At 51.9% G+C, this 20,012-nt stretch overlaps 1 protein-coding gene across 5 annotated transcripts in view; it reads right to left on the reverse strand.

Moving 5' to 3' along the window:
- The window catches only part of RALB (RAS like proto-oncogene B), a 52,884-nt gene extending 38,950 nt beyond the window's left edge, over positions 1–13,934 (reverse strand). Inside the window, exon 1 of one of the 5 annotated variants that reach the window (XM_021923511.2) lies at positions 13,878–13,934. The gene's annotated coding sequence lies outside the window, so the exon portion shown is untranslated. Of the gene's footprint in view, positions 1–1,725; positions 2,115–2,478; positions 2,701–13,877 lie in introns of those variants that run through there. The other 4 variants (XM_021923512.2, XM_021923513.2, XM_021923514.2 and 1 more) reach the window with 4 other exon arrangements.
- Between the last annotated feature and the right edge of the window lie 6,078 nt (positions 13,935–20,012).

The following is a 20,012-nucleotide window of genomic DNA, read 5'->3' on the forward strand; positions in this document are numbered from 1 at the left end:
GGAGCTAAAGAAGACAGCCCATGGTCAAATCTCCAAAGCCATATATTTAACTGGTATGGCTTGGATCAGTGGATCTGTGCCAAATAGACAGCTGACACTCAGTAAATGTAAGTTTCTCTCCTCCTTACGTACTCCGCCGTGTGATGAGGGAACAGTTCCTTTTCCTCTGTGCTCGGCTCTCTTTGCGCTAACATTCAGAACAACATGCATTCATTTAAAAAAACAAAACAAACAAACAAAAAAGCGTCTTGCATGTCTAGAGCAGGGGCTGGTTAGCAGTAACTAGAGCCAATGAAAAGTGGGACTCCTGTATACCACCTGCAGACAAGTTACACTGGAAAGCTACAGAGTTCACCTAGATCTCTTCCCACTCTAGTTGTTATGTTGTCTCTAAATTTAGCTTTCAAGAAAGGTCTCTAATGATGTTTCTAACTTCCATAAATTACATGAGGGGGGTAAGAATTTAGTAACTAAATGCAAAGAGATATAGTAGGATTATGTGATTTGGAACAAAGGATTATCCCTGCCAGACGGGGTGGCTCACGCCTGTGATCCCCAGCATTTTGGGAGGCCAAGGTGGGAGGATGGCTTGAGCCCAGGAGTCCGAGACCAGCCTGGGCAACACGGTGAAACTCCATCTCTAAAATAAAAATAAAAATTAGCGTGGCATGGTGGCGCAAGCCTGTAGTCCCAGCTACTCGGGAGGCTGAGGTGGGAGAATCACCTGAGCCTGGGAGGTCCGGGCTGCAGTGAGCGGTGATCGCACCACTCCACGCCAGCCTGGGAAATAGCGCAAGATCCCGCCTCCCAGAAAAAAAAAAGAAAGATTATCTCAATTCTCAGGCTTAAAATTTTTCATGGAATCTCAAGCCATCTTCAGCCAAGGCAAGAATTTAGAACTTTCCTACTCTCATTTTTTACCAAAATCTTTTCATATGCCGTGAAAGACTCTAAATCATGTTTCTCTATCCTTATGGTCTAGGTCCCAAGTTCCCAAAAGATATCTAATAACTTACACTATTGTCCACAGACAATCCTGGGAAAATGTTCTACTCCTCCGGTAGAGGGAAATCTGGCTGAGATCTCCGAAAAGAGTGCTGTTTCCAACAGGAAGCAATGTGAATGGGCAAGGAAGGAAAGCCCCAGATATGGTCAGAATAAAGCAGGCCGGCTGACAACTAAAACCACACACCAAAAACATGTCTCCCTGGCCGCCTTCTCCCCCCTTCCCATTTCGTTTAATCCTAACAATTAGGGTAACTATCATCGCCCCTCTACAGTTGTTGACTCTGGAGCTCAGAGGCGGAAAGATCGTGCTCCACATCACAACACTGGTAAACTCTCAGAACCTGCATCAAACCTAGGTCTTCAAACTCACCCCTCCTGTTTTTCCCAATATGCAGTGCTACCTTTCATGGTCGCCCCATTTCTGAGCCTTGACCTCTTCTGAGCTTTGACATCCAACCATCTTATGGCTCTGCTTTGAACATCAGTCACTGACACCTCTAAAAGATTCACTATCCCCTCTGATACTCCGTGCCCACCATCCATCCCCAAAACTTCAGAAGAAATGAGGTTAGAAAACCAGGACAGAGCAGAAAGTGCACTGTTCTACAAGAGCTGAAGACGAGTCACAGTTAACCCAGATGAGCAATCAGCCAAGTCTCTTCCACGGCCAATTCACTCAGTCCGCCAGGCACAAGCACTTCTCTCCGGAAGACTCACCTGACAAGAACACCCACCGAAGTTCCAACGTTTCTCGTTGGAAATGAGCACGGAGAGGACACTGCTCACGCAAGCAGTGTGGACGCAACAAGCTCCGCGCCCCGCAGCCCTCCACCGAGCACGGATAACCTCACACCCCCACAGGTGGCGAAAACCGGGGCGGCGATGCCCAGTCCAGGCGCTTCCCCTTAGAAGCCCCTTCGCCGCTGGCCCCTATCAGAAAGGAACGGGAAGGAGGCTGGGGGAGAAATAACTTTATGCTCATTTGCTAGACAGGACCAAAACAAAACCAGCAAACCGAAGCCCTTCAGGAACACCGCCCAGTTCACGGCGCGTGCAAGTTCCGAGGGCAGTAAGTTTTTGCAACACTTCCCAGCCCTGACCCTGCCCAAGCTGCAGCCGGAGGACTGAGGAAGTGGACGGTCCCGGGCGGGAGGCCCGCGGCAGGAAGTGGAAGCAGAGCCATCTGCGGGATAGTGAAGGAACCGCGGCGACAAGGGAGAGGCGGAGGCCGCCCCCGCTTCCTCAGCCCCAGGCAGCCCGGGAGGCCGAGACTCCCCCAGGGAGCCCCCTGGAGCGGAGCGGGGCCGCTGCCGGGGCGTCGCCCTCCGCCGGCCTCGGGACGCGACGTGTCCTGCCGCCTCCCGGCCACAGCCCGGCACGGAGGGATCAAGACGCTGCGGGCGCGCGGCGTACCCCACTCCGCAGCCCGCGCCCCACCCCGCCCGGAGCCCGCGGGCGCCGCGCCCTTACCAGAGACCAGTCCAGCCGCCTCCGCCGTCCGCACCCGGCCAGCCGCTCTTAAACGCGCCCCGCCCCCTCCCGGGGCCGGACCCCAGCGGTCCTACGCCGATTTGTCATTGAGTAGCCCGGCTCGCTTTCCCACCCCCCGAGCGCGCCCCCGGCGTCGCCTAGGCAACCCCTCCTTTCGAGAGCGCGCCTTCGCTTCCGTTCTTGCCCTCTCGTCGGAAACCACGCCCGTCGAGGGGCTGTCAGCCAATCCGAGGCGGGTTTTCCAAGCAGCGGGCGGCCGGGGATGAGGTTTCGCCAATGAGAAGCTGCCTTAGGCAGGGGGGGCGGACCCGGCGCGCCTGCCCCGCCCCCCTCTGTTTCCCTCTTTGCCCCCGCCGACACGGAGCTCGTAACCCTGCGGCAGTGGTGGAGCTGCCCGCCGGTGCTGAGGGCGGGTGCGGGCGGGAAAGGTAGGGGCGCCAGTTGTGGGATTCAGGCCAGGGCCAGGACGAAGTAATGGAAAGCAAAAGCGAAGGACAGACCTGATCATACAGAAACAGAAGAAAATTACGAGGCGGCGAAGAGTGCTTGAGCGCGGCGATGGGGACGCCGCCAGAGGGTCCTGGGGCGGGACTCCACCTGCCGCCACCACTCGCTTCGCTGATGACATCCCATCAGCAGTAATGGAGTTACTGAGTGCATCGCGGTGACTGGACCCAGGCCGCCTACAAGGGCCAGAATCCCACCCCAGCCACAGCCTCGAGTCTGGAAATGCAGTGGTCAAGCTCCCGGCCAACAGGTTTTCTCCTGCCAAAACCCGAGAACGTGTGATTTTGTATCCAATACAGCTTCATCTCGGTGGATTTTTCCTCCCTAACCACCTCCGCCTCCACAGGTTTTGTGACCATGCGACCTCATGCGAGTCACAAGGCATCGCAACTAACAGTTTAAATGTCCGCCTCTCTTATCTCTAAGGAAGAGAGAACTATCTCTTATGCAATGTGATATCCATGGCTGCTAGCACAGTGGAATTAATTATTTCATTGTTAATCATTATAAGTTAGGATGCATGTGTACTATACTGGAGACTTTGGGCCATGATCAGATTGCTATGTATCTACCAGATCCAGTCCCTCCATCAGCATCTATATCAAAAAGCACAGAAGCTTTACTTTAGTCTTAAATGACCAGCTTAACAAAAACAGTGCAATCAGAAGAATATCTTAGTGTTAGCCTACTATTTGAAGTATTCTGTTTTTACCATTCTCATTCACATTTAAAACTTTTATTGAGTGCTAATTGTATGACAGACACTTTGCTAGGCACCGTAAGGAGATGGGGTAGGAGGCTTCTCAAAGAGGAAGCTCCCTAGTATTTATAGCCTAGAAGAGGAATCAGACCCAAACCTTTTCTTATGGAGTAACAATTAAGTGCACAGGTTTGGAGTCTGGAACCATTGGATTAAAGGAGGGCTCTACCTTATGACTAGCAGTTACTTAATTAGGAAACTACTTCTGTGAGCTTTAGTTTCACCAACTGCCCAATAGCAGCACCTCCACGCTATCGGTATGAAGATGTACATGAAAGTCCACATAGAGCTCTCAGTAACAGTGGTAGGAACTTGGTGAGTGCCTCACGAATGTGAGCTTACACAGTGATTGCCACCAGAGGCCACGATGTACAGTCAAGTGCATGATCACCAACCTGGCACAGCCTTATCTCCCAAAACCCATCTGTATCAAGTGTGACCGCATGCAGCCTGGTGGAAAGGGCCTGCTGTGGTGGTACCCTTTGTCAAACGCAAGTATAGAGAGGAGAGCAGCTGCAGCGGCCTACCCAAGTGAAAAGGGTACTGTAGTTGAGGGAACAGGGTCAGAAATCAGGTCACAGGCCAGGATTCTCCTGTTCCCACCTGCCCCCAGCCCCCAGGACTCACAGCAGCTGCAGGAGGTTTCCCCACCTTTCCTGGGGTGCTGAAGTGCCATTCCTTTGCATTGGTAACAGGATGCACGGGGCTTTCTGAGAAATGCTGCATTCATTCTCTGCCTGCCTAGAACTCGGAGGGGTCCTACTGGGACTCCTCCAGCAGGATCATCTGTTCAGATCCCGGATATGCCAGACCCTGAGCTGTGTGGTAGAGTCAGACAGGAGTGGCAGGACCCTTTCGGTGGGACAGTATCATACAGGACAGCAATAGGGGAAACGTGTCCCAACAGGAGAAGGGCACCAAGAGGCCACCAGCCTCAGCTGCCTCTAAGATGGCTCATTCCAGGTCTCAGGGGACCTCTTGTCGGCTGAGTTTTCCTGCCAGAACTCTGACTCCCAGCAGAGCCAGGGGCTTGAGCAGCAGGAATACATCCTTCTACTTATTGATTACTGTGGGAGTCTTTAGTGCTGTGTGACAAACATTTCTACTCCTCTCTTCTGAGCACTGGGAACTTCCTAACCCTGTAGTTGGGTGGAGCCATGTGACTAGCTCTAACTGATCACTTGTGAGCAGAAATGACACATAAATCATTTATAGGCTGGAGAAGTTAATTGCCAGTATAAGACCCTCCAGAGCTCTCTTGTCCTTGGTATGGCTACTGAGAATGTTAGAAAATGTGACTGCTCCATCAGTCAGGGTTTCTACAATGAGCACACAGGCCCCCTGCCAACCTGCGATGGACATTTAGAATGACTGAGAAATAAGCCCTTAATGGTTTGAAGACACTACGATGTGGGAATTGTTTGTTACTGCACGTAGCTTAGCCTGCTCTGACTGATGCAAGGTGAACAACTCAGACAAAAGGACTGAGAAGAGGCCAGTAAACAGACAAGCACCCCGATAATTACAAATTACGTCATTACAAATTATTTTAGACTGAGTGGTCAAAAAAGATCTCTCTTGGGAGGTGACATTTAAGCTAGGACCTCAAGGATGAGAAAAATCAATCTTGGCAAAGGTTGGGGGTGGGAGGAAGGTCAGGAGAGTATTTCAGGCAGAGGCATAAGCCTGTGCAAAGTTCTGAGGCAGAAGAAAGCTTGGTACTGCTGAGAATGGCCAGGAGGCCTGGAACCGTGAGCAGGGGAAAGTGAGTCACACAGGGCAAGAGCCAGATGATGCAGGGGCTTCTCGCTTATATGGAGGAGTTTGAAATTTACTCCTAGTGCGGTGGAAACTGTTGAAGAGGTTTGATATGGTTTGGACATGTGTCCCCTCCAAATCTCATGTTGAAATGTAATCCCCACTGTTGGAGGCGGGGCCTGGTGGGGGTGGGTTTTGATCACGGGGGCAGATCCCTCATGAATGGCTTAGTGCTAGCCCCTTGGCAGTGAGTGAATTCTTGCTCTGAGCTCACATGAGGTCCGGTTGTTTAAGAGTGCGTGGCACCTCCCCGCCTATTCTTATCCCTGCTCTCAGTATGTGATGCACCTGCTCCCACGATGCCTTCCACCATGACTGGCAGCTTCCTGAAGCCTCCCCAGGAGCAGATGCCAGTGCTATGCCTCCTGTACAGCCTGCAGAAACATGAGCTAATTAATAATTAAGCCTCTTTTATCAATTACCCAGTCTCAGGTATTTCTTTATAGCAACACAAAATGGACTAACACAGATGGGCAAGGTGGCTCAGGCCTGTAATCACAGCACTTTGGGAGGCCGAGGTAGGTGGATCATGAGGTCAGGAGTCCGAGACCAGCCTGGCCAACATGGTGAAACCCCGTCTCTACTAAAAATATAAAAAAATTAGGCAAGCATGGTGGCGGACGCCTGTAATCCCAGCTACTCGCGAGGCTGAGACAGAGAATTGCTTGAACCCAGGAGGCAGAGGTTGCAGTGAGCCAAGATCACGCCACTGCACTCTAGCCTGGGCGACAGAGCGAGACTCCATCTCAAAAAAAAAAAAAAAAAAAAAAAAGAACTAACACGAGGTTCAAGCCAGGAGGCTGACATGCTTTGATTTTGGTTTTAAAAAGATCACTCTGGGTCAGGCATGGATTATGCCTATAATCCCAGCACTTTGAGAGGCCAAGGAGGGCAAATCTCGGGGTCAGGAGTTCAAGACCAGCCTGGGCAACATGGTGAGACCCCATTTCTATAAAAAATTTAAGGCCGGGCGCAGTGGCTCAAGCCTGTAATCCCAGCACTTTGGGAGGCCGAGACAGGCGGATCACGAGGTCAGGAGATCGAGACCATCCTGGACACGGTGAAACCCCGTCTCTACTAAAAAAAATACAAAAAACTAGCCGGGCGAGGTGGTGGGCGCCTGTAGTCCCAGCTACTCGGGAGGCTGAGGCAGGAGAATGGCGTAAACCCGGGAGGCGGAGCTTGCAGTGAGCTGAGATCCGGCCACTGCACTCCAGCATGGGCAACAGAGCGAAACTCTGTCTCAAAAAAAAAAAAAAATATATATATATATATAAAAATTAGGCAGACAGTGGTGCACACCTGTGGTCCCAGCTACCAGGGAGGCTGAGGTAGGAGGTTGAGTGAGTCCAGGAGGTGGAGGTTGAGCCCAGGAGGCAGAGGTTGCAATGAGCTGAGATAGTGCCACTGCACTCTAGCCTGGACAACAGAGCAAGAGGCTGTCAGAAAAAAAGAAAACAAAATTACTCTGGCTGTGGTGGGGAGATTGAGCTGTGAGGGGTGGATGTGGAACCAAGGTTAGGACCCTGTTCCGGGGGTCCACGCACAGTGGGGTCCAGAGGGCTAGAGACGGTAATCAGCTCTCAGATCACAGATTTGGAGAGATTGCAGGAGGAAGGGAGCAAGAGAGCTGAAGACTAAACAGAACAGTCTTCCTCCAAACCCCAGAGGAACCAGAGGCAAGGTTTGAAGTTTAGATTCCCAGAGGTGCTTCGACACCAGGGACATGGGTACTCAAAAGCCAGGAAGGAAATGGAGGAGGGTATGAATTTCCCAGAACATCAGCCAGCAGTAGAGACTTCCTTCCATGAGCTGGCAGGCGTGTATACATAGATGGTATTATTAGAAAGAGGCCCGGCAAGCTTCTGTGGGCATCCCTGTGGGCATTTGATCTTTGTTGACCACATCAATTAGAAAAGAAAAAAGGCTGCCAATCTACAGACGGGGGAACAGCCATTCTCACCTGCTGATGGTTCTGGACAGACGCTATTCCGAGCAGCCACAGCAAGAGGAGCTCGCCCTCAGTCCTTTCTCAGCTTTCCCATCTGTGTTTCGCCACCCCTCAGTGCCCAGATGTTCTCGCCTCACTTCCTGCTGTCTGGTCCTGTTCTCAGGCACAGGTTGCACAGGCTGATTCACATGCAGGAATAAATGGCTAGTTACAGCTCCATTCCTACTCCTTCCTAGGCACTTGATGAAAACCTGAAGTTCTAGGCCGTGGGAGGTCTTCAGGGGAGGACCTCAGACCTTTAATTCACATCACTAGGATGGAGGGATCTACCCCTCGTCCAAAAAAAGCTCAGACTCCTGAGTTCTCACGCAAAGCACCAGGTAAGGACAATGCGTCGCGTGGGACAATGCGTCGCGTGAACCCTCATGGAGAGCCTGAGCAGTAGCCCCGAGCCTTCCTTTCCTTGCAGCCTTTTGCAGGCAGCTACCAAAAAAAGCTCTTGCCCTTTACTGATTCCCAAACATATTCAAAAGCTTGACTCTGTTTCTCAGTTTAGTCATTGCCACTATAACAGACTTACGAGGGACTTTAAAAACCACTTTTCCCTAAGCGTGGTATTGAGGGCTTCTCTTTCCCCATCACCATCTCTCAAGGCGGTCCCTACATCCCAGCCAACCAGCAGGCACTCACCAGATGTTCCTGGGAATTGCTCTCTTAGAAAGTCAGAGGCCCAAGTCATTCACTAAAGAAGCAGCTTTCATCTTCCAACAGGAGCAAGTCTACTCGGGAAACCCATTAGGAAAAAAACTCATGCATTTCAATTTCAATTTTAAATTATTTAATTAGCTGGGCTTATCTTTCTGCCGTCATAGTTTACACAGAGTTATCTCCCAGAAATGAAGTCAAATCTGTCTTGTAACTGAGACATACGCCTTCCTCACTATTGCTCATCCCAACTGCATGCCCGCTCGTGTCCTCCCCCTTCCCTCTTCCCGCAGACGCATGCTCTGTGCTTCCCACAACCTGCACAGGAACAACCGCTGCAGATCTGGTACCGACCTCCAGGTAACCAGATAAAAGCCGCCACGGGGTGACAGCTGCAAAGTACTCCATTGTGAGAGAAAATGAGATTCAAGTGTCTAGATTCTGCACTGAGCTCTTTCCAAAGTGAAATATGATTTGCAGCCTACCAGGAAGCCAACCTCATCCAAGAGCATGACAGGACCCTGCTTGGCCCCCTCCCTCCCTCCCCAGCTAAGTTGTCCTCTTGATAGCATCACAAGGCTTCCCTGGATGCCGCCTCAACAACAGACGCAGCGGGGACTGCACTCAGCCACAGGCTCTTCTTCAGACTCCCCGTGACCTCTGCTGTCCTTGAAACGTCAGAGCACCCTGGAGAACCACAGCCACACCTGCAGCTCACCCATCCTACATGCTGACCGCACCCAGGCGGATCCAGGTCCTCGGCCCCTGATCTGCAGATGCACTAGCAGCCAGCCAGCTCTGGATGGCTGGACAGACAGACAAAGAGGACATGAAGACCTGAGTTAGGAAGCGGGAGGAGGAAGGAAAGGATGTTGGTGGCAGGCTTGGCACTGTTAGACATTCAGCTGTGCTCTCCTGGCCCCTCACAGCAATCCTCACTTCACAGAGGAGACCCCGGGTCTCAGAGAGTCAAGAGGTTACAGAAGCCTCAGGGCTCTTTAGTCACCGCTTACTGCTGGAGGCTGATTCTAGGATGGGGGGGCGTGGGGTGCACTTCAAAGGGAAAGTGGATGCCCCTCTGTCTCCCAAGCCCATCCCCCTTCCTCCTCCAGCCCTCAGGAGGGGCAGTGCCATGGGCCACCCCAGGACTGGGACTGGCCCCTCAGCAAAGCCCCAGGCAGCCTCTGTCACCCTGTCCCACCCACAAATGCCAAACCCTACCCTTGTGAATTTTTATGAGCAGCATTTTTTAAATTGTGGCTTTGGTTATAGACAGCCCCATTCCTTTCCTGCATCCGCTCCAGAGAACAGGGCAAGGCCAAAGGGTCAGAGGTTCGAGGAATGCGGGGTGGTGTGGGGGGTAAAAGGACATAGCTGAGAAGTCCCCAGACCCTAGCTCCACCAGGAGGTAAGACTACCAAGCCATTAAAATGCACATCTCTGGGTTGGGGATCAAAGGGCGATTCCCCATTTTCCATTGGGGATGTCCAGTGATATGATTTGGCTCTGTGTCCCCATCCAAATCTCACGTGGAATTGCAATCTCTAATTTGGGGTTGGAATCTGGTAGGAGGTGATTGAATCATGGGCGCGGATTTCCCCCTTGCTGTTCTCATGATAGTGAGTTCTCACAAGATCTGGTTGTTTGCAAGTGTGTGGCTCTTCCCCCTTTTCTCTCTCTCTCCTCTTGCCATGTGAAGATGTGCCTGCTTCCCCTTCACCTCCTGCCATGATTGTAAGTTTTCTGAGGCCTCCCCAGCCATAGTTCCTGTACAGCCTGTGGAACTGCGAGTCAATTAAACCTCTTTTCTTCATAAATTACCCAGTCTCGGGTAGTTCTTTATAGCAGTGTGAGAACAGACTAATACAACCAATGTCTGTGGCAGGCCCTGTTCCTGTCTAGGGTCAGCAGGTCCTGGAACACCCAGAGCATCATCCACTACCCCTTCTCTAGTGGACACAACCCTAAGACTAGAGTTGCCACATGAAAGACCAATGCAATACAGGGGCCATACTTATATGAAGAATGAAATCTGAAATTATATCTGAAATTCAAATTTAACTGGGCATGTTGTATTTTTATTTGCAAAATCTGACAACCCTACCCAGGCCCAGGAATCTCCAGGTGGGCAAATCTCAGGGGCCCACACCCACCAACAGCGTCAAATCCCCCAGCTGCTGAGAGGGGAGGCCAGAGTGGCAGGCCCAAGAAACAGCTCTCAGACAGAGGGACTCCTTTCCCAGGTACGAGAAGTCCCCCAGTGAGGACAGCTGGGGACTCCAATGAGGCAGTGTGTGGCAGCTCTCCTGCACCAGGAGGATGGAAGGAGGTGCTCCCCAGGCCCTGCTCCTCCCCATGGCTCCAGAGGCATGTGCCCTTCTCCTGAGGAATCCCACACAGCCTGTTCCCACCCAGCAGAGTCCTGGTAAGGGCTGGGGCAAGAGTGGTGGCCCAGCCATAGCCTCTGGACTTCTCCCACTTCCTCCTCTTAGAAGCCTTCTTGATGACTCAGGCCTCCCTCATCTGTCCACACATTTTCACAACCAATTACATGGCCCTTTCCTCTTCTGTTGTTTTGAGTGCATGAGGGCTCCCAGCTGAAATCAGAAGCCCTGGCAGATGGAGTGCCAATGTTATAACCCAGCACAATGCACCGAATCAGTGCTCACCTAAGACATAAAGACCAGTGAAAGCCTTGGGCGAAAAAAGTCATGCCTCTGAGCCACGGTTTCTGCATCAGAACGAAGGGAGCTCTCTCACAGAGGTTGATGGGAAGATTACATAATACAATGCCAAGGGCTCCATGCCAATTTGGCCCCTGAGAGCCAGTTAGTCCATGTCCATTTTCTTTATTGTTTTATTTACTTTTTTAAAAAACAGATGGGGTCTTGCTGTGTTGCCCAGGCTAGTCTCAAACTCATGGCCTCAAGTGATCCTCCCACCTCGGCCTCCCAAAGTGCTGGGATTACAGGCATGAGCCACTACACCAGGCCACTTTATTTTTTGTTTTGTTTTAATTTTAAAATTATTATTATTATTATTTGAGACAGAGTCTTGCTCTGTTGCCCAGGCTGGAGTGCAGTGGTGTGATCTTGGCTCACTGCAAGCTCTGTCTCCTGCATGCACGCCATTCTCTCACCTCAGCTTCCTAAGTAGCAGGGACAACAGGTGCCCGCCACCACACTCGGCTAATTTTGTTTTTGTATTTTTAGTAGAGACAGGGTTTTACCATGTTAGCCAGGATGGTCTCGATCTCCTGACCTTGTGATCCGCCCACCTCAGCATCCCAAAGTGCTGGGATTACAGGTGTGAGCCACCGTGCCCGGCGTAAAATTATTTTTAATTGTGGTAAAATATATATGACATAAAAGTCACCATCTTAGCTGTTAAGTGTATAGTTCAGTGGTATGAAGAAAATTCCCAGTGTCATACAGCCATCATCACCATCCACCCCAGACCTCTAAACTCTACACCCATTAAACACTCAATCCCCTTCCCTCCTGTGCCCCCAGCCCCTGGCAACCACCAACTGACTTTCTGTCTCTGTGAATTTAACTACTCCAGGTACCGGGTAACAGTGGAATCATACAGTATTTGTCCTTTCATGACTGGCTTATTCCACTTAGCATAATGTCCTCAAGGTTCACCTATGTCATGGCCTGTCCTTCCTTCCTTGTTGAAGCTTGAGGAATCATTCCATCGCGTGTGTCATACTCTGTTTATCCACTCACCTGCCCATGGACACGGGTCGCTTCCATCTCTGGCCTATCGTGAGAATGTTGCTGTGAATGTGGGTTTGCAAATATCCCTGAGACCTTGCTTTCAATTCTGTCGGGTATACACTCAGAAGTGGAACTGCCAGATCTTATGTTAATTCTGCTTCATTTTTTGAGGAACCATCATACTGTTTTCCATAGCAACTGCACCATTACACATTCCCACCCGCAGTGCACAAAGGTTCCAATTTCTCCATGTCCTCCAACAGTTGCTCTTCTCTGCCTTTTTTTTTTTTTTTTTCAGATGGAGTTTCGCTCTTGTTGCCCAGGCCAGAGTACAATGGCACGATCTCAGCTCACTGCAACCTCCGCCTCCTTGGTTCAAGTGATTCTTCTGCCTCAGACTCCCAAGTAGCTGGCATTACAGGTGCACACCACCAAGCCCAGCTAATTTTTATATTTTTAGTAGCAGCGGGGTTTTGCTATGTTGGCCAGGCTGGTCTCAAACTCTTGACCTCAGGTGATCCACCCACCTTGGCCTCCCAAAGAGCTGAGATTACAAGCATGAGCCACCGTGCCTGGCCCTCTCTGCTCTTTTAATAGCAGCCATCCTAAGGGTGTGAGGGGGCTGTTTCCTTCCTCTTTGGATCCACACACCTTCGAGCCCCGCTCATAGCAGGCACTCCATGGATGTTCACCCTGTGAACTAGATTCTCTCCTGAGCTTTCTCCCCTGGTCTTCTGGCTCTTAGGAGGCAAACAGGCTGTTTCTCTTCCTGCAGGGGACCTTGGGCCTTGTGGCACTTGGGGATTATTTACAGCCAGGGCCACTCCTGTTCTCCCCTTGCACAGGCTCAAGGATGAGCCCTTCTGAGGGAGTGGGAGGCAGGAGGCCAGACACATGTTGCATGATTCTCACCACCGGGCAGTCTCAGCCTTGTGGCTTTCTGCTGGTGCATCCAAGTTAACCTGCCCATCAGCTCCCACAGGACTAAGGACAAACGCACACCCCGTGACAGTGGATCTGGGGTCCTTGTGACTGCTGCCTCCTTTCCAGCTGTAGGCACCGACTTTGCTCCTGTTCCCAGTTCCTAGCAATAGGCTTCCTGCCCCCCCAAACCTAGCTCTCTCTGTCCACCCAAAGGCTGAGTGGGTGGCAGCCTGAAATCCCACCAGATGCTGTCTCCCGAAGTCCCCACACACTCACCCAGGTGCCCAGAAGCCAACCTCACACTGACTCAGCAGCACATGCAGGAGAAGGCATGACAGGGAAGACACCCAGGAGGTCATGGAAACAGTAAGCTCTGATGGAGGGAAGGCCTGGAATGATCTAGAACAAGACTGGGGATAGTAGGTCTGTGTAGGCCTGCCATTCTTCCCATCCAGGGGGACGCTTCAACATGACTTTGGTGCCACAGAGACCTGGATTCAAATAGCAGCTCCTGCCAGGTGCAGTGGCTCACACCTGTGATCCCAGCAATTTGGGAGGCCAAGGCAGGGGGATCCTTGAGCCCAGGAGTTGGAGACCAGCCAGCCTGAGCAACATGGTGAAACCCTGTCTCTACAAAATACAAAAAAAAAAAAAAAAAAAGCCAGATGTGGTGGCATGCACCTGTAGTCCCAGCTACTCAGGAGACTGAGGTGGGAGGACCACTTGAATCTGGGAGGTGGAGGTTGCAGTGCACCAAGATCATGCCATTGCACTCCAGCCTGGGTGACAGAAGGAGACCCTGTCTCAAAAAAAAAACACACAAAAAACAAAATAGGGGAAAAATAGCAGCTCCATGAGTACATGCTGTGTGACCCCAGGCAAGTCTGTTTACCTCTCTGAACTTCATTTGGCAAATGAGGATAACAACAGGCAAGTCACAAGGTCACTGTGGGGCTTCGAAGGGAAATCCACACGGACGGAGGGCACCCACCTGACTGCTGCTGTTTCGTGCAGAGACCTCCTCCTGCCACCCGCTCTCCCGCTGCTGAAATCCCACACACAGACCCGGGGTTGGAGGGAAAAAACGAGATGAAAGGATAACGGCCTTCCTTTTTCCGACATGAGGCGGCTTGTTCTTAAGGGAAAAACAGCCCCCTCTGCAGCACCACCTCCACTGCATCCTCTCTTTGTGTTTGGGCTTCTGGGGGAACAACAGGTCCCACGGTGGTGGTTTCCTTCCAGGATCCCCCTCCCTCCAGAAATTCCCCAATGGCTGCCAAACTCAGTGGTAAGAAAAATGAGCAATTTCCAGATCAAGGCCAGCACATTTCAGAGGCATGGAGTGGAGGCCACGCCCCTCCTGACTGCCCCATGCCCCGCAAACAGTCGTAGGTCACCTGGGCCCACACTCCCAGTCTCACTTACCTCTCAGAATGCACGGAGGAGGACACAGTGAGACTGCGGCAGAAGGCCTTGCGGAGGGGAAGGTGGAGAGGGTCATCTCCCCGACCCTTGTCGCTCTGCCCCTGCCCCACATCCTGGGCAATTAGACTACTGCGGTGGGGGATGGGCATCCAAGGCGGAGGCAGGTACTGGCCACCCGCGATACACCTGGGACTTGGAGACAGCGACCCTGGCGTTCAATAAGCATCCATTTAACGGTTCCCCAGGCATGGTGCTGGGAATCAGGGCACAACAGGGGCCAAAACAGACCCTCACGGGGTGCCTGGAGGAGTGGGGGCATCCAGAGAAACATGTGGAGCGCGTGGCTGCCTTTGCCGCCCTCCTCCTCCCTGCCCTCCTCCCTGGCCCCGCGTGGCTGGTGTTCAAAGCCGCTGTGCGCTCTGCTCACTTGAAACCAGCTCAGCTGAGGGGCTGTGCAAATAGCAGAGGCTGAACAGAGGAGCGAAGTCCCTGAGGGAGAAACCGCCCCAGGAAAGGCAAGCCAGGTGTCAGGGTGGGGAGCTTGGTTACCACCGTGGGTGCAAGGAGATGGAGACTGAGCAGGGCCTGGACATGGGCGGCCTTCAGGAAGGGCCATCACCCTCCCTGCCCGGGCAAGTTCAAGGGCAGCACCAAACAGCAAACTCGCATTTTCCACCTTTTATTCCAGGAAGGGCGCTGTGATGCTGCGGCGGGGAGGGGCAGGGGACCTGGGACCAGGATCTCTGACTAAGCCTGAGTCAGGGCTGCCTTCCACTGGTCCCCACCCACCCTTGCAGGCCACTGAGCCACCTCTCCTGGCTCAGCCTCTCCCACTTGTTGCCCCCACCCTCAACTCCTTCAGTGACTTCCTCACCTCTTCATAAAGTCCAGGCTCTCGTCTTCTCTCCCACTGCCGCCAACAGTGCCCAGCACCCAGCCTCTCCCACCACCTGGCTCCCATCCTCCCAGCCTGTCCTCCTCCTGTCCCACTGCCTGACCATACTCCTGCTCCTCAGGTGCTCCCGATGTCCTCTAACTGTCCTTCAAACCCAGCCCAGTAGCAGGTCCTCTCAAAGGCTTCCTGCCATCCCTTCCCTTCCCTGGGTAGGTATGGAACCCCTTGCCCAGGCCTCCTCCACCCCAGCCCTGCGCCCTCCTGAGAGGCCAGGGGCTGCATCTCACATCTGTATTTTTGTACCTGGCGTAGAGCAGGAAAGGAATGAGGATTTCACTGAGCACCTACTGTGTGCTGGCCACTGTTATGAAGGTCATCACAGGGAATGTTCACAACAAACCATGACATGGTATTGTCTCATTTTTACAGGCAAGGAAACTGAAGCCTCAGGGGAAGAGAACTTCAGAACTTCAGAGCTAAAAGTCTTCTTTGACTAAAGTAGGCCCCCGATGTTTCCTGGGAGAGGTGGAGCTTGAGTGGGCTTAAAAAACGATGAGGATTCTGACAAACACAAAAGAGGGACAGAGAGAGACAACTAGAGCATTCCAGGCAGTGGGGACTGAGATAAAGGAAGGCCAGGAGGCAGGAAAGCCCGGGAAGTGACTGGCAAGACTAGGTGGTTTAGTAGAGAGTCCGAGCTATACTTACACAAATTACTGGGCGCGGTGACTCACACCTGTGATCCCAGCACTTTGGGAGGCCAAGGTGGGAGGATTGCTTGAGCCCAGAAGTTTGAGACCAGTTTGGAAAATATAAAGAGATCCTATCTCTATTTTAAAAAAGAAAAGAAAGAAAAAAAAGAGAAGAGGAGGGGAGGGGAGGGGAGGGGAGGAGACGGGAGGGGCAGCAGAAAGCCTAGAATGGCAGGAGGAACACCAAGCCTGCCACGGACATGGGACATTTCTGAGCAGACTAGGCAGTGTTCCAGGGACGGAAAGCACTTGCGGACAACTTCCCTGTCAAAACCCTTCCCAGGAACTTGAGGGGCCAGCGTGAGAGACCCTGTGACCTCAGGCTCCAGAGATAGCTCAGCAAGGCGAACCCTGCCATGGCCACTGGTCAATGAATCACTTCTCCTCCCGGGCGCCCTCCCAGGGCTGAGCGCTCCTTCACGCGGCCTCCCTTAGCCCTTGCTCTGGTCTCTCTGCAGCTGGGGTCAGTGTTCCCAGTGAAGTCAGTGTGTGGAGTACACATGCTTCGTACCCATGTTCATGCCTGTGTGTGTGTGCACATGTATGTGGGGCCTGTGTGTCTCTTTCTCTGAGACCCACTCGAGATCTGCATGCAGCCTGGGCCCCCTCCCGGACTGCTGCAGCCAGATGCACCCGGAGCCCCAGCCGTCAGCCCGGGGAGACGTGCCCCTGCCGAATTCAGAGAACGATGCAGAAGGATTCGGGAAATGAGGACCATTCATGAGCCCAGTGACTGATGAAGAGCACCTCCCTCACATCTGCTGCCAAACTAACCCGGAGAAGAGACAGACGAAGACCCTAGATGATTGCAATTTGGGAACACTTCCAACTCCAGCTCACTGCACTTGTTCCAAAATGATCAGAGGGGAGATTTGACACATGCTCTGGTCTCACTGGCTCCCATCACCATTGCCTCTGCCCCTCACGGCTCTGCCAGGTGCCTGGCTCTGACTCTTGCTGACACTTCAGGCCCCTCTCCCTTAGAACTGACTGCCATAGGGCTAGTTGCTTATTCTTCAAGTAAAGGGGGCCTGGAGGACTATGGAGGAGGCAGAGCTGCCTGGAGAGCCCCTTGACCCAAGACACTCCCCCCGCCCCCACTGCACTTGGGAAGAAAGTCAGGGCTGCAGGATGGAGGCACTGCAGGGGCCCTTCCTATTTGGCGGCAGCTGCAGCCACGCATGCCCCAGCCACAGCATGCAGCACACATCTTCTGTCTCACAGTGATTGAAGATTTTACGAAACCACCGGTCAGACAGATGTCCCCTGAAGCCCCACATTAATTGATTTTTGGATTCTGCAACCCAAGCTCAAGCTCTGAGCTCACTGCTGAGCTCAAAACTCCTGGGTGTCCCACAAGGTCTTAGATGTGGAGTCCATGATGCTGGAGCCAAAGTTGTCAGACACCTGGGCTGCACCTGCCTGTGCAACGAGCCTGGGAAAGCAGCTCTGGGATTGCACCCTCAGTGCCAGGGCTGGGGAGCCTCTGAGCTCAGGAAGGCCTTCGGGGACAGGCGCTCGGCCAGCTGCCTGGGTAGGCCACTAATGAGCGGATGTGTTCCAGGCTGTCTGCCCAAGGGGCAGCTGCACCTGGGCTGGAGAGCCGAGACTCCCTGGGGTTCCGCAGCCTCCGTCCTCCTCAGCCTGGCCCGACAGCCCCTCGTCCTGTTAGAGGAGGGCACAGCTGCCTGCCGCCCCTCCTTCCCTCATCTCTGCCTCTCTCATCTTCCTTGAGGAAGATTCCATCAGAGGTTTAAGTTACATATTCCTACACCATGCCTGGAATATAGTAGGTACTCAATAAATCCAACGTTTCCTGAGTTAGTGGTGAGGAAAAGCTGGACTCAGGATCAGGCTGCCTGTGAAGCCTGGCCTGTAGCCTACCAGCTGTCCCAGCCTCAGGGTCCCCACACCCAGACGTGCATGCAGTAACAGAGCACTTCTTGCCTGCAACAGTGCTTGGTTCATAGCGCATGCCAGTTAAGTGATCCATATTATTATTTCATCTTAAGAGAGGAATCCAGCTGTGTCCAAATGAGGGGTTGGGACAAAATAAAAGCTAGAATCCAGTCTTGCAGGTGGGGACATGGCACCTGGGTCTCCACCCTGACCCCTGCTGCCCACCCTCTCACATGTTATCTAGAGACGGCACTCGTTGCGGAATGCTGCAGGAGGTGCTCCACTGGCACGAAGTGGGTGGGCTCTTAGCACAAACCCAAACAGTAAGTGACTTTTCACACTCCCATCTCCAAAGCTACATGCAAAACATTGATCGTGACAGGGGTTAGAACACAACTTTCAGAAGACCTCTTTTTTTTTTTTTTTAATTATTATACTTCAAGTTCTGGGGTACATGTGCAGAACGTGCAGGTTTGTTACCCAGCTATACACGTGTCATGGTGGTTTGCTGCACCCATCAACCCGTCATCTACATTAGGTATTTCTCCTAATGCTATCCCTCCCCTAGCCCCCCAACCCCTGACAGGCCCCAGTGTGTGATGTTTCCCTCCCTGTGTCCATGGTTCTTACCGTTCATCTCCCACTTATGAGTGAGAACATGCGGTGTGTGCTTTTCTGTTCCTGTGTTAGTTTGCTGAGAATGATGGTTTCCAGTTTCATCCATGTCCCTGCAAAAGACATGAGCTCATCCTTTTTTATGGCTGCATAGTATTCCATGGGGTATATGTGCCACATTTTATTTATCCAGTCTATCACTGACGGGCATTTGGGTTGGTTCCCGGTCTTTGCTATTGTGAACAGTGCTGCAATAAACACACGTGTGCATGTGTCTTTATAGTAGAATAATTTATAATCCTTTTGGTACATACCCAGTAATGGGAATGCTAGGTCAAATGGTATTTCTGGTTCTAGATCCTTGAGGAATTGCCACACCGTCTTCCACAATGGTTAAACTAATTTACACTCCCACCAACAGTGTAAAAGCATTTCTATTTTTCCACATCCTCTCCAGCATCTGCTGTTTCCTGACTTTTTAGTGCTCACCATTCTAACTAGCATGAGATGGTATCTCATTGTGGTTTTGATTTGCATTTCTCTAATGACCAGTGAAGATGAGCTTTTTTTCATATTTGTTGACTGCACAAATGTCTTCTTTTGAGAAGTGTCCATTCATATACTTTGCCCATTTTTTGAGTGGGGTTGCTTTTTTCACGTCAACTTGTTGAAGTTGCTTATAGATTCTGGATATTAGCCCTTTGTCAGATGGATAGATAGCAAAAATTTTCTCCCATTCTGTAGGTTGCCTGTTCACTCTGATGATAGTTTATTCTGCTGTGCAGAAGCTCTTTAGTTTAATTAGATCCCATTTGTCAATTTTGGCTTTTGTGGCCACTGCTTTTGGTGATTTAGTCATGAAGTCTTTACCCATGCCTATGTCCTGAATGGTATTGCCTAGGGCATCTTTCTAATCCAAGAAAGAAAGGGGGCAGATCAGATGCCGAAGCATTGCCAGGGTTCACGGGGAGTCTGCAGAACCAGTGGGTAAAGATCAAAGACAGCCAAACTGCTGTAATAGCACCTCTCTCTCAACAGGAGGGCACCCCACCCTGGGCATCAGCAATCCTGCACACGGAGAGTCCCAGAGCAGCCTGCCTCCACCGGAGCGCAGGGATGGGGCAGAATGAATGTCCACCCACGCCGGTGCTCTATCAAATGTCTGCTTAGAAGTTCTTTTTAAATAATTATTTTCTAAATATCCTGGTTTGTTCAAGCTGCCATAACAAAGTATCACACTCTGGTAGCTTAAACAGCAAACATTTATTCATCAACAGTTCTGGCGGCTGGAAGTCCTCTTAAGATAAAATAATAATATGGATCATTTAACTGGCATGCACTGTGAACCAAGCACTGTTGCAGGCAAGAAGTGCTCTGTTACTGTGTGCACGTCTGGGTGTGAGGACCCTGAGGCTGGGACAGCTGGCAAACTACAGGCCAGGCTTCACAGACAGCCTGATCCTGAGTCCAGCTTTTCCTCACCACTAACTCAGGAAACGTTGGATTTATTGAGTACCTACTATATTCCAGGCGTGGTGTA

This window comes from Papio anubis, chromosome 10 (genome assembly GCF_008728515.1).
Source record: "Papio anubis isolate 15944 chromosome 10, Panubis1.0, whole genome shotgun sequence".
In the NCBI taxonomy this organism is placed as follows: domain Eukaryota; kingdom Metazoa; phylum Chordata; class Mammalia; order Primates; family Cercopithecidae; genus Papio; species Papio anubis.